This window comes from Schistocerca nitens, chromosome 11 (assembly GCF_023898315.1).
Source record: "Schistocerca nitens isolate TAMUIC-IGC-003100 chromosome 11, iqSchNite1.1, whole genome shotgun sequence".
NCBI lineage: Eukaryota > Metazoa > Arthropoda > Insecta > Orthoptera > Acrididae > Schistocerca > Schistocerca nitens.
In genome coordinates, this window is record NC_064624.1 from 126262072 (window position 1) to 126279215 (window position 17144).

General features: G+C 44.8%; 1 protein-coding gene across 1 annotated transcript in view; it reads right to left on the reverse strand.

Moving 5' to 3' along the window:
* Positions 1-17144, reverse strand: part of LOC126212702 (uncharacterized) — a 901304-nt gene that overhangs the window by 664832 nt on the left and 219328 nt on the right. The window lies entirely within an intron of this gene.

Consider the following 17144-nt stretch of genomic DNA (forward strand, 5'->3'; position numbering starts at 1 on the left):
TACTACAGGGTGTTTCAAAAATGACCGGTATATTTGAAACGGCAATAAAAACTAAACGAGCAGCGATAGAAATACACCGTTTGTTGCAATATGCTTGGGACAACAGTACATTTTCAGGCAGACAAACTTTCGAAATTACAGTAGTTACAATTTTCAACAACAGATGGCGCTGCGGTCTGGGAAACTCTATAGTACGATATTTTCCACATATCCACCATGCGTAGCAATAATATGGCGTAGTCTCTGAATGAAATTACCCGAAACCTTTGACAACGTGTCTGGCGGAATGGCTTCACATGCACATGAGATGTACTGCTTCAGCTGTTCAATTGTTTCTGGATTCTGGCGGTACACCTGGTCTTTCAAGTGTCCCCACAGAAAGAAGTCACAGGGGTTCATGTCTGGCGAATAGGGAGGCCAATCCACGCCGCCTCCTGTATGTTTCGGAAAGCCCAAAGCAATCACACGATCATCGAAATATTCATTCAGGAAATTAAAGACGTCGGCCGTGCGATGTGGCCGGGCACCGTCTTGCATAAACCACGAGGTGTTCGCAGTGTCGTCTAAGGCGGTTTGTACCGCCACAAATTCACGAAGAATGTCCAGATAGCGTGATGCAGTAATCGTTTCGGATCTGAAAAATGGGCCAATGATTCCTTTGGAAGAAATGGCGGCCCAGACCAGTACTTTTTGAGGATGCAGGGACGATGGGACTGCAACATGGGGCTTTTCGGTTCCCCATATGCGCCAGTTCTGTTTATTGACGAAGCCGTCCAGGTAAAAATAAGCTTCGTCAGTAAACCAAATGCTGCCCACATGCATATCGCCGTCATCAATCCTGTGCACTATATCGTTAGCGAATGTCTCTCGTGCAGCAATGGTAGCGGCGCTGAGGGGTTGCCGCGTTTGAATTTTGTACGGATAGAGGTGTAAACTCTGGCGCACGAGACGATACGTGGACGTTGGCGTCATTTGGACCGCAGCTGCAACACGGCGAACGGAAACCCGAGGCCGCTGTCGGATCACCTGCTGCACTAGCTGCGCATTGCCCTCTGTGGTTGCCGTACGCGGTCGCCCTACCTTTCCAGCACGTTCATCCGTCATGTTCCCAGTCCGTTGAAATTTTTCAAACAGATCCTTTATTGTACCGCTTTTCGCTCCTTTGGTTACATTAAACCTCCGTTGAAAACTTCGTCTTGTTGCAACAACGCTGTGTTCTAGGCGGTGGAATTCCAACACCAGAAAAATCCTCTGTTCTAAGGAATAAACCATGTTGTCCACAGCACACTTGCACGTTGTGAACAGCACACGCTTACAGCAGAAAGACGACGTACAGAATGGCGCACCCACAGACTGCGTTGTCTTCTGTATCTTTCACATCACTTGCAGCGCCATCTGTTGTTGGAAATTGTAACTACTGTAATTTCGAAAGTTTGTCCGCCTGAAAATGTACTGTTGTCCCAAGCATATTGCAACAAACAGTGTATTTCTATCGCTGCTCGTTTAGTTTTTATTGCCGTTTCAAATATACCGGTCATTTTTGAAACACCCTGTATCAGGGGTGACAGTCTATCCCCGTATATTACGGCACGGGTTACGTGCGCGTCGTCCACTTCTACGCCTACCTTTGACGAATGAGCAGAAGCATGGTAGCCGGCATGGGACGTCGTCACAGGAGACAGCAATAGCTATCACATGGTGTTTCCGGACGAATCGAGGTTCTGATTGTTTGAAAATGATGGCCGCATTTTGGTTCGCCGCAGACATGGGGAACGACATCACCGTGACTGCATTCGCACAGGACATACAGCGCCAGCTCGAGGCCTTCTGCTGTGTGCTGCTATTGGGTACAAGCACAAATCACAGCTGGTGCGTGTCCAGGTCACTGCATGCCATTTTTCAGCAAGACAATGCACGACCACATGTTGCTGCAGGAGCATGTGCCTTCTTGGTGTCACAGGACGTCAGCCTTTTGCCCTCGCACCACGAGATCACCAGACTTGTCGCCAATCGAAAATGTGTGGGACATGGCGAAACCATGGCTGCAGAGCTGTGACCCAATGCTATTCACAACAGATGACTGCGGAACCAGGTAAATGCAGCTTGGATGGCTATACCACGAAACGCCATTCGCGCCTTACGTGCGTCGATGCCATCGTGCACGGAACAAGTTATCAGGGCCCATGGCAGACCCTGTGCCTACTGGACAATAGGACACATGCTGAACCGAGGTGACTGAAGTGCTAGTCATTTCCATAGAACATATGAATGTACTTGTCCTAAGAATATGAACGTCCTATCTATAGTCGTTGAAGGTGTTCTTTTTTTCTGAACATGAATGTATGTTCCCAAACAGAGAGACCATTTACGTCCATGTATGGCAGTTATAAGAGTCGAGGGGCATGAAAGGGAAGCAGTGGTTGGGAAGGGAGTGAGACAGGGTTGTAGCCTATCCCCGATGTTATTCAATCTGTATATTGAGCAAGCAGTAAAGAAAACAAAAGAAAAATTCGGAGTAGGTATTAAAATTCATGGAGAAGAAATAAAAAGTTTGAGATTCGCCGATGACATTGTAATTCTGTCAGAGACAGCAAAGGACTTGGAAGAGCAGTTGAATGGAATGGACAGTGTCTTGAAAGGAGGATATATGATGAACATCAACAAAAGCAAAACGAGGATAATGGAATGTAGTCAAATCGGGTGATACTGAGAGTATTAGACTAGGAAATGAGACACTTAAAGTAGTAAAGGAGTTTTGCTATTTGGGGAGCAAAATAACTGATGATGGTCGAAGTAGAGAGGATATAAAATGTAGATTGGCAATGGCAAGGAAAGCGTGTCTGAAGAAGAGAAATTTGTTAACATCGAGTATAGATGTAAGTGTCAGGAAGTCATTTCTGAAAGTATTTGTATGGAGTGTGGCCATGTATGGAAGCGAATCTTAGACGATAAATAGTTTAGACAAGAAGAGAATAGAAGCTTTTGAAATGTGGTGCTACTGAAGAATGCTGAAGATTAGATGGGTAGATCACATAACTAATGAGGAAGTATTGAATAGGATTGGGGAGAAGAGAAGTTTGTGGCACAACTTGACCAGAAGAAGGGATCGGTTGGTACGACATGTTCTGAGGCATCAAGGGATCACCAATTTAGTACTGGAGGGCAGCGTGGAGGGTAAAAATCGTAGAGGGAGACCAAGAGATGAATACACTAAGCAGATTCAGAAGGATGTAGGTTGCGGTAGGTACTGGGAGATGCTGAACCTTGCATAGGATAGAGTAGCACCAAGAGCTGCATGAAACCAGTCCTAGGACTGAAGACCACGACGACGACGACCCGTAATACTAAATGGCATATCATTTATATAAATAAGGAACTGGAGTGTCCCCAACACTGATCCCTGGTGTGCCCCCTACTTGACAGTACCCCACTCAGACGCAACATCACAGCCTACTCAACACTGTGAATAACGACCTTTTGGTGTCTATTGTTGAAGTAAGAGGTGAACCAATTGTGAGCTACTCTCCGTATTCTACAATGGCCGAACTTCTGGAGCAATATTTTGTAATCAACACAATCAAATGCCTTAGTTAAATCCCGTCTCTAATGACCTAGTTGTCGACGGGACGTTAAACACTAACCACCACCACCTTAGTTAAATCAAAAAATATGCCTAACGTTCGAAACCTTTTGTTTAACCCTCCAGTACCTCACAAAGAAAAGAGAATATAGCATTTTCAGTTGTTGCACGACTGCTAAAGCCGAACTGTACATTTGATAGCAAATCGTGTGATATAAAATGATCAATTATCCTTACATATACAACCTTTTCAATTACTTTAGCAAACACTGATGACGTACAAATAGTTTTAAAATTGTTTACATTATCCCTTTTATAAAGCGGCTTTACTAATGAGTACTTTAATTGTTCAGGAAACTGACCGTTCCTAAAGGAGAAAGTACAAATATGGCTAAATACACGGCTAACATGTGCAGCACAGTACTTTAATATTCTGCTAGGCACTCCATCATAACCGTGGGAGTCCTTAGTCCTCAGTGATTTAATTATTGACTCAATCTCTTCCTTGTCTGTATTAAAGAGGAGTATACCAGACATCAATCTCTGACAGGTATTTGCCAAGAGAGTTACATGATCTGCTGAACGGAATGAACAGTCTAATGAGTACACAGTATGGTTTGAGAGTAAACCGAAGAAAGACGAAGGTAATGAGAAGTATTAGAAACGAGAACAGAAAGTTAACATCAGGGATGATGGCTGTTGATATACTTTTCGGGATGTGAGGTCGTGGTCCAAGAACTTTTCTGCTCCTTACGTTTCGTCCAGAACTGCGCTGGACTTCCTCAGAGGCGCTGCTCCGCTGAGTCTTGCCGACTGACTGGTCGGGTGTCTGAGAGCGACTTATATATTGTGAGAAAGGGGGGCGTGGTTCAGACCCATAGTCAGTGCCATCAACTCTCCCACTTATGAAATAGCAAGATATTTAACAACTTGTTTACAACCAGTCATTGGAAAAACTGACTCATATATAAAAGACTCGCGCCATTTTATTGAAAAACTAGGGGGACTAACTCTGGCCCCTGAAGATATTCTTGTAAGTTTTGACATTGTGTCCTTATTCACAATGATTCCTGTTAACGAAGTTATGATTTTCATAGCGGATATTTTTCCAGAAGATTTGACTGTTCTTTTCAGACATTGTCTTACATCAAGTCAGTTCCAGTGGGATAATGAATTTTATGAACAACTTGATGGAGTAGCAATGGGTAATCCATTAGGCCCTGCGATTGCCAATCTTTATATGGAGAAGTTTGAACAATCAGCCATAGACAAAGCTAATAACAAACCATCTCGTTGGTATCGATACGTAGATGACACATTTGTGGTATGGCCCCATGGAAGAAAGGCCTTGGACGATTTCTTTGATTATCTAAATAAAATTCACCCAAAAATACAGTTTACCATGGAAATAGAACAGGATAACAGAATATCTTTCTTGGATGTCTTAGTTATGAGACGGTCCGATAGAAGCTTGGAATATAAAGTTTTTCGGAAGGCAACACATACGGACAGATATTTACATAAAAATTCTAATCATCATCCTCAACAAAAAAGAGGTGTCATAAAAAGTCTTGTCGATCGAGCAGAACGGATATGTACACCTGAACATTTGGATGCTGAAGTGAAACATCTGAAGCAGGCTTTTGAAAAAAACGGCTACTCAAGGATAGAGATAAATAGAATTTTGCGTCCAAGGAACAGAAACCCAAAAGATAAGAATGAACCACAACGACAGAAAAATACAGTAGTTCTCCCTTTTATTAAAAAAGTAACAGATCGGATCGGTAAGATTTTACGAAAACATGACATAAAACCGATCTTTAAACCAACAAAGAAAATAAGTCAAGTACTACGATCTGTGAAGGATAAACGCCCTCCCCTGTCGACATGTGGTGTGTATAAAATTCCATGTACCTGCGGTAAAGTTTACATTGGTACTACCAAAAGAAGCGTAAACACGCGACTGAAAGAGCATAAAAGTCTTTGTCGACTTGGAAAAATAGAAAAGTCAGCTGTAGCGGAACATGCTCTTCAACCAGGCAACCACCAAGTGAAGTTTTCGGATACCGAAGTTTTATCTACAACGTTAAATTACTATCCACGGCTATATAGAGAAGCTATCGAAATTTATAAACATCACGATAATTTCAATAGGAAAGAGGAGGCTATGAAACTTAGCGATATATGGACAGTGGCTCTACAAAATTGCTAACAATTTTTATCTTGGACAAGGTGGTAATCGATAGTCAACCTTATCTTTGCTATGGATTATCAGTGGCTCTGCAAAATTGCTAATAATTTTTATCTTTGACAAGGTGGTAATCGATAGTGAACCTCATCTTTGCTATGGATTATCACTGCTCATCACGTGTCACCTGAACCACGCCCCCCTTTCTCACAATATGTAAGTCGCTCTCAGACAGCCGACCAGTCAGTCGGCAAGACTCAGCGGAGCAGCGCCTCTGAGGAAGTCCAGCGCAGTTCTGGACGAAACGTAAGGAGCAGAAAAGTTCTTGGACCACGACCTCACATCCCGAAAAGTATATCAACAGCCATGTCACCCGGTCGTGAAAGCCTTCATACTACAATCAGGGATGATGGTCACGAAGTGGATGAAGTTAAGGGATGCTGCTACCTAGGCAGCAAAATAACCAATGACGGACGGAATAAGGAGGACATCAAAAGCAGATCAGCACTGGCAGAAAGGGCATACGTGGCCAAGAGAATTCTACTAATATCAAATATCAATCTTGAATTCAGGGAGAAATTTCTAAGACCGTATTTCTGGAGTACAGCGTCGTATGGTAGTGAAAAATGGACTGTGGGAAAACCGGGAAACAAGAGAATCGAAGTACGAGGTTGAGTCAAATGAAAACCTTAAATATTTTTTTAAAAATATTATTTATTGTGCAGAAGTGGTACAAAGCTGTATCACTTTTCAACATAATCTCCCGCACGCTCATTGCAAGTCCTCCAGCACTTACAAAGTGCATAAATTCCTTTAGAAAAAAATTCTTTTGGTAGTCCGCGCAACCACTCATGCACCGCGTGGCGTACCTCTTCATCAGAACGGAACTTCTGTCCTCCCATTGCGTCTTTGAGTGGTCCAAACATGTGGAAATCACTTGGGGCAAGGTCTGGTGAGTATGGTGGATGAGGAAGACACTCAAAATGCAGGTGTGTGATTGTTGCAACTGTTGTACGGGCAGTGTGGGGCCTTGCATTGTCATGTTGGAAAAGGACACCTGCTGACAGCAATCCATGTCGCTGTGATTTGACTGCAGGCCGCAGATGATTTTTTGGGAGATCTGTGTACGATGCACTGGTGACAGTGGTCCCTCTAGGCATGTAATGCTCCAAAATGACGCCTTTTTCGTCCCAAACGAAATACAGCATAACCTTCCCTGCTGATGGTTCTGTTCGAAACTTCTTTAGTTTTGGTGATGAGGAATGGCGCTATTCCTTGCTCGCTCTCTTCGTTTCCGGTTGGTGGAAGTGAACCCAGGTTTCGTCCCCAGTGACGAATCTTGCAAGGAAGCCATCACCTTCTCGTTCAAAGCGCCGAAGAAGTTCTTCACAAGCATCAACACGTCGTTCTCTCATTTCAGGAGTCAGCTGCCGAGGCACCCATCTTGCAGACACTTTGTGAAACTGGAGCATATCATACACATGTGGTGTGCTGACCCACGACTAATCTGTAAACATGCTGCAATGCGGCTTTTCGAGGATGATGCTGTAGTGTACAGAGAAGTTGGAGCATTAGAAAATTGTAGCGAAATGCAGGAAGATCTGCAGCGGACAGGCACTTGGTGCAGGGAGTGGCAACTGACCCTTAACATAGACAAATGTAATATATTGCGAATACATAGAAAGAAGGAGCCTTTATTGTATGATTACATGATAGCGAAAGAAACACTGGTAGCAGTTACTTCTGTAAAATATGTCTGAGTATGCGTGCGGAACGATTTGAGGTGGAATGATTGTTGGTAAGGCGGGTGCTTCGTTGAGATTCATTGGTAGAGTCCTTAGAAAATGTAGTCCATTAAGAAAGGAGGTGGCTTACAAAACACTCGTTCGACCTATACTTCAGTATTGCTCGTCAGTGTGGGATCCGTACCAGGTCGGGTTGACGGAGGTGATAGAGAAGATCCAAAGAAGAGCGGCGCGTTTCGTCACAGGGTTATTTGGTAAGCGTGATAGCGTTACGGAGATGTTTAGCAAACTCGAGTGGCAGACTCTGCAAGAGAGGTGCTCTGCATCGCGGTGTAGCTCGCTGTCCAGGTTTCGAGAGGGTGCGTTTCTGGATGAGGTATCCAATATATACCTCCTGAGGGGATCACGAATGTAAAATTAGAGAGATTCGAGCGCTCACGGAGGCTTTCCGGCAGTCGTTCTTCCCGCGAACCATACGCGATTGGAACAGGAAAGGGAGGTAATGACAGTTGCACGTAAAGTGCCCTCTGCCACACACCGTTGGGTGGCTTGCGGAGTATAAATGTAGATGTAGATAACGGCGCGATATTTCAATTTTGTTTTACAAATTTAAGGTTTTCATTTGACTCACCCTCGTATTTGAGACACGGTGCTACAGACGAATGTTGAAAATTACGTGCACTGATAAGGTAGAGAATGAAAAGGTTGTCGGGAGAGTCAGTGAGGAAAGGAATATGTGGAAAACACTTACAATGAGAAGGGACAGGAGTATAGGACTACTGGGGAATGACTTCCACGATACTAGAGGGAGCTGTAGAAGGCAAAAACTGTAGAGGAAGACGGAGTTCGGAATATATCCCGTAAAGAATTGAGGACGTAGGTTGCAAGTGCTACTCAGAGATGAAGAGTTGGCACAGGAGAGAAATTCATGGCGGGCCGCATCAAACCAGTCAAAAAACAAAGAAAAAAAATGCTTAAATTCTGTGACAGGGCTGAGTCACGTACCGCAGCTAGTTGTTCTGTTGTGTGTAGTTACCAAGGGCGATGTGTGTGAGCACTTCCTGTTCCGCGCCCACGTAATACGGGACATACAGCAGATAACGTGTGTGGCGAACGGCGAGCTCGTACAGACTGCAGCAACACCCCCTGCTTACCCGGGCAGTTCTCGGCGCACGCCCACACTTTGTTGTTGTTGTTGTTGCCGCTAGGGCAGATGCTTGTCCTGATAAGAGCAGGCGCGGCGTATTTGCGTGTCGACGGCCGCGTCATTAGCGCTGTAACACGTGTCTCTCTGCGACCCCGGCAGTATGATGTATAGCCGGCGTGTGAAGTAGTCTGCCTCGCACGCGGGTGGCTCTGATAACAATCCAATTTTGTTCCCGTTAGGTTGGGACGTGAGGCCGCTATAAACTGAGTCGTGTGGCGACTTCATCTGCTGGCGGCGTTATTACGTCTCCCCGCTCGTCGTCAAATGTTGGGTGTCAAGGAATTTTTTTTTTTTGTTCTTTATTGTGATTTTAAACGCCTTAGACAAAGGCGGGCTGTCAGCAGCACAATACGCCGCTCTTCAGCCTTGAGTTTGACAACAAGTAGTACATAAAGGTGGCACAGAGAAGACAGTAAAAACGGTGGGCAAAAAATGTACACACTAAAAATCGAAAAAAAAAACATGGAGCCGTTCACACTGGACGAGAAACATCACTAACACTAGGGGACACGGTGCACAAAACATGGATGATGGCGACGGCACGGGAACGGTGGTGGCGTGACGGCGAACAACACTACACACAAACGAAGGCACACACACGGAACACTGACGGTGATGATCTCTGGCGCGCGAATGTTCACTGAGCGTGTACGAGTCTGGGGACCTGCCAAGAGAGGAGGAGGAGGAAGGGGAGTGGGAGTGGGAGAGGGAGAGGGGAGAGCAGAGATAATGGGCAGAGGAGATATTGGGGAGGGAGGAAGGCGGAGGAGAAGCCCGGAGGAAGAGGGGAGGAGGGAGGGGGGAAAGGAAAGAGAAGGGAAGGGAGGGAGAAGGGAGGGAGGGTGCCTAAAGGAAAGGACATGGGAAGTGGGGGGTGGGGCAGGGTCAGAGTTGATAGGAGGGGTAGATGGTGAGGAGGACATCATCAGGGAGGGGGAGCTGGCGGAAGCCACCTTGGGAGAGGGTAAGGAGGCTGGAGAGATGGAGACCGGGCGGGACGTCAAGGAAACCCGCTTTCTCCGATCACTAGACAACGTCCGGACAAATCGCATTAATGAGTTTTATTACAAAATGAAAAGATTACAACGCATAACTTTGTCAATTACACAGATGTTTCGCAAGCAAAGGGCGACATATGAAGTAAGCAATTTTCTTCAGCATACAGGCAGGTCCATTGATGGTGACCGGGCCAAATATCTCACGAAATAAGCGTCAAACCAAAAACCTCGTCTAGCTTGAAGGGGAAAACCAGAGGGCGCTATGGTTGGCCCGCTAGATGGCGCTGCCATAGCTCAAACGGATATCAACTCCGTTTTTTTTTAATAGGAACCCCCAATTTTTATTACATATTCGTGTAGTACGTAAAGAAATATGAATGCTTTAGTTGGACCACAAATATTTGATTTTCAGTATTCCATATGATTATTGATCGAATTTAAATTTTTAACATGCTGTCGTAATCTACTCTTTAAGAACTAGAACCATATGTTAAAATTTTAAGACAGTAAGACAAGTGACACATTTAGTAACTGTGTATATGTCTTGAGGTAGGATGGCGTGAAAATTAGCCAGACTATATTCATAGAGTAGCTTAGAATGTGAGCACTTGGCGACTTCGAACACACTTTGCTCATAATTTCATACATAAACGAAATTTTTTCTCGCTGACATCCCCACAAAGTGATAAAAGGAAAAACGTTTACATTTTCGCCATTCACACTGTAAAGCCTAAGCATCAGGCATGGCGTTTTAATTTATTACTACTTTGCTATCCACTCTATGCGCAGCACATTTGGCAGTTAGTATCCACATACAGCGCTGAACGTATCCGTAAATTTACTTTATTGTACGACACACAGTTTCGGTCATATGACGTGATAAACATTGCGTTGCGTGAAGATTTAGCTTTTCTTACAACGAAGAGCAAATTTCGCAAATATACTCCTACAGTGTTTAATAATGGGAGCATTTGGCGACTTCCAACAAACTTTAAACATAATTTCAAACATTTTCGCGCTTACATGGTTAACATTAAATATTAAACAGATTAAATGTCTTCAACATTTCGCGGCCCTGTCAGCAACTGTGTGAATATTAATTTTAATTTTGATAATTAACAGCCTCAGTTGCACCATTTGCCTAGAATTTACCTAGGTTTCAGTCGGGATAACCCAACCTTCTTCAGAATAACAGTAACTACCGTTAAAGCATAGTAGACATCGTCGAGCTAAAACTACGTAGCTGAGGTATAGCTGACGAAAAGGGGGTATAGGTTAACCTGTGCTTAAGCACAAAACTTTTCCTAGATAGCCCATACCTTGTAAGCACATGTCTTCCTCATTTCATCACCAATGAATTATCATAAATGTTAAGACAGTCTAACTACGTACGTTCTGCACAGATTAACATATACGCCCTTTTCCTCGGCTATACCTTTTATTTCACTTTACTAGTAAATTCAAGGTCAGGAGTTAAGTTCACGTCTTGTCCCAACAAGTAACTATCACAGAGTTTATACACAGGCGTAAGGTATTGTGTACGCCTAGGTGGGCCTCATGACGCTACGGTCATTTCCAGTACAGCACTCGCGGTTGCCGCATCGCAAAAAGTAGAGCTGAGGCAGTTCCACGTAAGTTTTACAGTCTGACGATAATTTATGGATCTGTAGCTTTAGCTTGAAGATGTCCACGATGGACAAACGGCAGTTACTGTTATTCTGAAGAACAAAGTGGACAGTTTAACATTTAGATCTATGGAGATTAGTGCAGAAGTGTCTTCCAATAGGCAGAAGAAGAAGTTTGATCGTCTACAAGAGGGTCGACAGGAAACACCGATTCCAAACAATTCCCAAACGGTTATTAATTTATCAGAAAAAGAGTTGTCTAAGGAAGAACTTTCTGTTCTGTCTAAAGGAGGGAATTTTGCAATAACTCCATCCAAGATTCCTATGGAGGACATTATTGCTAATATAGAGGCAGGAATTCGTCAGTTACCATCATATTCTGCTGACGAAATTAGAATGGAAACCTCCAGGATATTACGCAAAGCTAAGCCACCCAGTAGCAATCTGTCTCAGGGGGAAAGGAAGGCATTGCGAGAGATCAGTGCAGACAAGAATGTTATTATAGTTGCCGCTGACAAGGGAAATGTTACTGTTTTAATGAATACTGAGGATTATCACAAGAAGATCAGTGATCTCCTGGAACCCAGCACATACAAGAAGTTGAAAAAGGACCCCACAACGAATGTGCTGAATGCCACCAATCGTCTGATAAAACAGTCTTCCATTCCTACAGAAGTTAAAAAGTATCTTTGTAAAACGGAGGCTTATCCTCCGAGATTATATGGATTACCAAAGATAAATAAGCCTGATGTTCCTTTGAGACCAATAGTCAGCGCAATTGGAGCTCCTACCCAGGAACTAGCCAGACACCTTGCCTCTTTGTTACAACCTTACATAGGCAAAACTGAAAGTCATATTAAAAACTCTCTACATTTCATTGAGAAATTGAGGGAAATTACTGTCGGTCCTAATGACATCCTTGTCAATTTTGATGGTTCAAATGGCTCTGAGCACTATGGGACTCAACTTCTGAGGTCATTAGTCCCCTAGAACTTAGAACTAGTTAAACCTAACTAACCTAAGGACATCACAAACATCCATGCCCGAGGCAGGATTCGAACCTGCGACCGTAGCGGTCTTGCGGTTCCAGACTGCAGCGCCTTTAACCGCACGGCCACTTCGGCCGGCTGTCAATTTTGATATAGTGTCTTTGTTCACGATGGTTCCAGTTGATGAAGCTCTCTCCCATATAGCCGATATGTTCCCTACTGATGTAGTAGCCTTGTTCCAACACTGTCTATCCTCGACCTATTTTCAGTACAATGGCGAATTTTATGAACAGATCGATGGGGTAGCCATGGGAAGCCCCCTAAGTCCCGCAATTGCGAATTTATTCATGGAATATTTTGAACATCAAGCACTGCAGTCGGCCAAAAAACGCCCCTCGAAGTGGTATCGGTATGTGGATGATACCTTTGTAATATGGAATCATCAGGAAGAAGACTTGAATGATTTCCTGGTACACTTAAATAGCATCAACCCAAAGATTAAATTTACTATGGAGAAGGAGAAGAACGGACAACTTGACTTCTTGGATGTATCAGTTATCAAACGGGCGGATGGCACCTTAGGCCATAAGGTCTACAGGAAAGAAAGATACACATACTGATCGCTACCTCCATAACAACTCAAACCACCACCCTAGGCAAAAGAGGGGGGTCATAAAAACACTAGTGGATAGGGCCAATAATATTTGTGAACCAGGCTACTTACAAGAAAAACTAAATCATTTACGAATAGCCTTTGCAAAAAATGGTTATACGAAAAACGAGATTAACCGAGCACTTCACCCAAATAGAAAAATGCCTAAAAATAGGAGAGAGCAACAACCATCAGCTGGAAAAGTATTTCTTCCGTTCATCCATAATATCACGGATCGCATTGGGAAAGTACTAGCCAAGTTTCACGTAGAGACCATTTTCAGACCTACTAAGAAAATTAGTGAATGCCTAAGATCAACAAAAGATGCTCGTCACCCCCTAGCCACCCCAGGGGTATATAAAATTCCGTGCAGTTGTGGCAGGGTTTACATAGGAACTACAAAAAGAAGCATCAATACACGGTTGACGGAGCACAAAAGAAACTGTCGCTTGGGACATATCGACAAATCGGCAGTAGCGGAACATGTTTTTAAGGATGGAGATCACGAAATAAAATTTGGTGAGACAAGCGTGCTAGCGAGGACGTCGCATTATTATACACGTATGTGTAGAGAGGCAATTGAAATCCACAAACATCAATACAATTTTAATCGTAAAGAAGAAGGATTAAAATTGGACAAGATATGGCGGTCGACGTTGCATCAATCACGTGACAATCGATTGCCTGCAATCGAGAGAACAGACGATAGCCAGAGATAGCTGCACATCGACGCCACGTGACGTGCGGTGGCGCCCTCTACGATATCCATACAAGCGGCGGCCCCAGCTCCCAGCAGCCAGTCGTTGACTCACCTCCGAAGATGTTCTCCGTAGTTGAGAACGAAACGTTAGGGAGAAGAAGTTTTACAGATCGACCACGGCAACTTAGCCCGGAAGTGTTTATTGATGAAGACGCCGGCCGTGAAAGCCTACATCGAATGATTCTGAAGAAGGTTGGGTTATCCCGACTGAAACCTAGGTAAATTGTAGGTAAACGATGCAACTGAGGCTGTTAATTATCAAAATTAATAATTTAACAGATTAACTAATTTGTAATCTGACCTGACCTCTCGAACTGTTTGATACATGCAAGTTCGATTCTTTGACGAGGTGAGGGTGGGGGGGGGGGGGTTTGTGGAGGGTTCTGCTACAATACGAAAGCAAATAATTGCGTATTGTTACTTTGGAAAAGCGCACGTCATTCCTGTTTTCAGGAGGAGTCGTCGAACAAACGCACAGAACTAAAGTCCTACACTACTGGCCATTAAAATTGCTAGACCAACAAGAAATACAGATGATAAACAGGTATTCATTAGACAAATACATTACACTAGAACTGACATGTCATTACATTTTCACGCAATTTAGATGCATAGATCCTGAGAAATCAGAACAACTACCTCAGGTCGTAATAACGGCCTCGATACGGCTGGGCATTGAGTCAAACACAGCTCGGATGGCGTGTACAGGTACAGCTGCCCATGCAGCTTCAACACGAAACTACAGTTCATCAAGAGTAGTGACTGGCGTATTGTGACGAGCCAGTTGCTCGGCCACCATTGACCAGGCGTTTTCAATCGGTGAGAGATGTGGAGAATGCGCTGGCCAGGTTACCAGTCAAACATTTTCTGTATCCAGAAAGGCCCGTACAGGACATGAAACATGCGGTCGTGCATCATCCTGCCCAAATGTAGGGTTTCGCAGGCATCGAATGAAGGGTGGAGTCACAGGTCGTAACACATGTGAAATGTAACGTCCACTGTTCAAAGTGCCGTCAATGCGAACAAGAGGTGACCGAGACAGGTAACCAATGGCACCCCATGCACACGCCGGGTGATACGCCAGTATGGCGATGACGAATACACGCTTCCAATGTGCGTTCACCGCGATGTCGCCAAACACGGATGCGACCATCACGATGCTGTAAACAGAACCTGGATTCATCCGAAAAAATGACGTTCTGCCATTTGTGCACCCAGGTTCGTCGTCGCGTACACCATCGCAGGCGCTCCTGTCTGTGAAGCAGCGTCAGGGGTAACCGCAGCCACGGTCTCCGAGCTGATAGTCCGTGCTGCTGCAAACGTCGTCCAACTGTTCGTGCAGATGGTTGTTGTCTTGCAAACGTCCCCATCTGTCGACTCAGGGATCGAGACGTGGCTGCACGATGCGTCACAGCCATGCGGATAAGATGCCTGTCATCTCGACTGCTAGTGATACGAGACCGTTGGGATCCAGCACGGCATTCCTGAACCCACCGATTCCATATTCTGCTATCAGTCATTAGATCTCGACCAACGCGGGCAGCAATGTCGCGATACGATACACCGCAATCGTGATAGGCTGCAATCCGACCTTTATCAAAGTCGGAAACGTGATGGTACGCATTTCTCCTCCTTACACGACGCATCACAACAACGTTTCACCAGGCAACGCCGGTCAACTGCTGTTTGTATATGAGAAATCGTTTGGAAACTTTGCTCATGTCAGCACTTTGTAGGTGTCGCCACCGGCGCCAACCTTCTGTGAATGCTCTGAAAAGCTAATCATTTGCATATCACAGCATCTTCTTCTTGTCGGTTAAATTTCGCGTCTGTAGCACGTCATCTTCGTGGTGTAGCAATTTCAATGGCCAGTAATGTATATCTCTGACGTCGATATGTTGTGAATTTGTTTTACACACGCGTGTTATTAACATTTTTTGGAGGCCGAAAATCTCGTCTGTGGGAACGAACATGGATTCCGAAAACGACGATGGTGTGAAGGCCAGCGCGCTCTGTTCGTCCGTGGGACCCAGACAGCTGTGGATACCGACGCCCTTCAGTTGCCAAAGGCATTCGCTACAGCTCCCCACGGCCACCTAATCAACGAAGTAGAAACATATGGAATATAGAGCAACTGTGCGATTTGGTCGAAGCTTCTAGCTGACAGAACACAGCCTGTTATTGTGAATGCAGAGAAGGCTTCAGACGTAAGAGTAACTTCCAGTGAGCCGCAAACGAATGTTATAGGGCCACTATTTTACACAACACACTATGTGATCAAAAGCTTCCAGACACTTGGCTGAAAATGACTTACAATTTCGTGGCGCCCTCCATCGGTAATGCTGGAATTCAGTATGGTGTTGGCCCACGCTTAGCCTTGATGACAGCTTCCACTCAGGCATACATTCAATAAGATGCTGGAATGTTTGTTGGGGAATTGCAGCCCATTCTTCACGGAGTGCTGCACTGAGGAGAGATAGCACTGTCGGTCGGTGAGGGCTGGGACGAAGTCGGCGTTCCAAAACATCCCAAAGCTGTTCTATAGGATGCAGGTCAGCGCTCTGTGCAGACCAGTCCATTACAGGGATGTTATTGTCGTGAAACGGTCTGCAAATTTAAATAACTGGGGTCGTACATACAGAGAGACGGATGACTGGAAAGCGAGATACAATACCGAATAAATTGGTGTTGGAACGAGGAAAATGAGTGGAGTGTTGTGTGACAAGAAGGTGAGCATTGGGTTGAAAGGGAAAGTGTACAAGTCGGTGGTAAGGCCTGCTATGATATACGGGGCAGGGACTTGGCCAATCGAAGTAGCCCAGGAAAGGAAGATGGAAGTGGCGGAAATGAGGAAGCTGAGGTGGATGTGTCGGGAACAAGGAAGGACAGGATTAGAAATGAATTTGTTAGAGGAGCTTTGAAAGTCAAACTTATGGGGAAAAAGATACAGGAGAGCAGACTAAGGTGGTACGGACACTTACAGAGAAAAGGGGAAGAGTATATGGGAAACAGAGTTAGAAAGATTGAAGGAGCGAGAAGGAGAGGAAGACCGAAGATGAGGTGGGAGGATAAGATATTGGGGGACGTAAGGGAGAAAGGATGGAAGAAGGAAGAGGCAATGGATGGAGAACTATGGAGGAGAAGGATCCAGAAGAGCAACGCCGACCCTACGTGACGTGGGAAAAGGTGACGATAAAGAAGAAGAAGAAGAAGAAGAAGAAGAAGAAGAAGATTGTCGTGAAACCACTCCACCACAGGCCATGCATTATGAACAGGTGCTCCATCGCGCTGAAAGATGCAATCGCCATCCCCGAATTGCTCTTCAACAGTGGGAAGCAAGAGGTTGCTTAAAATACCAATGTAGGCCTGTGCTCTGATAGTGCCACGCGAAACAGCAACG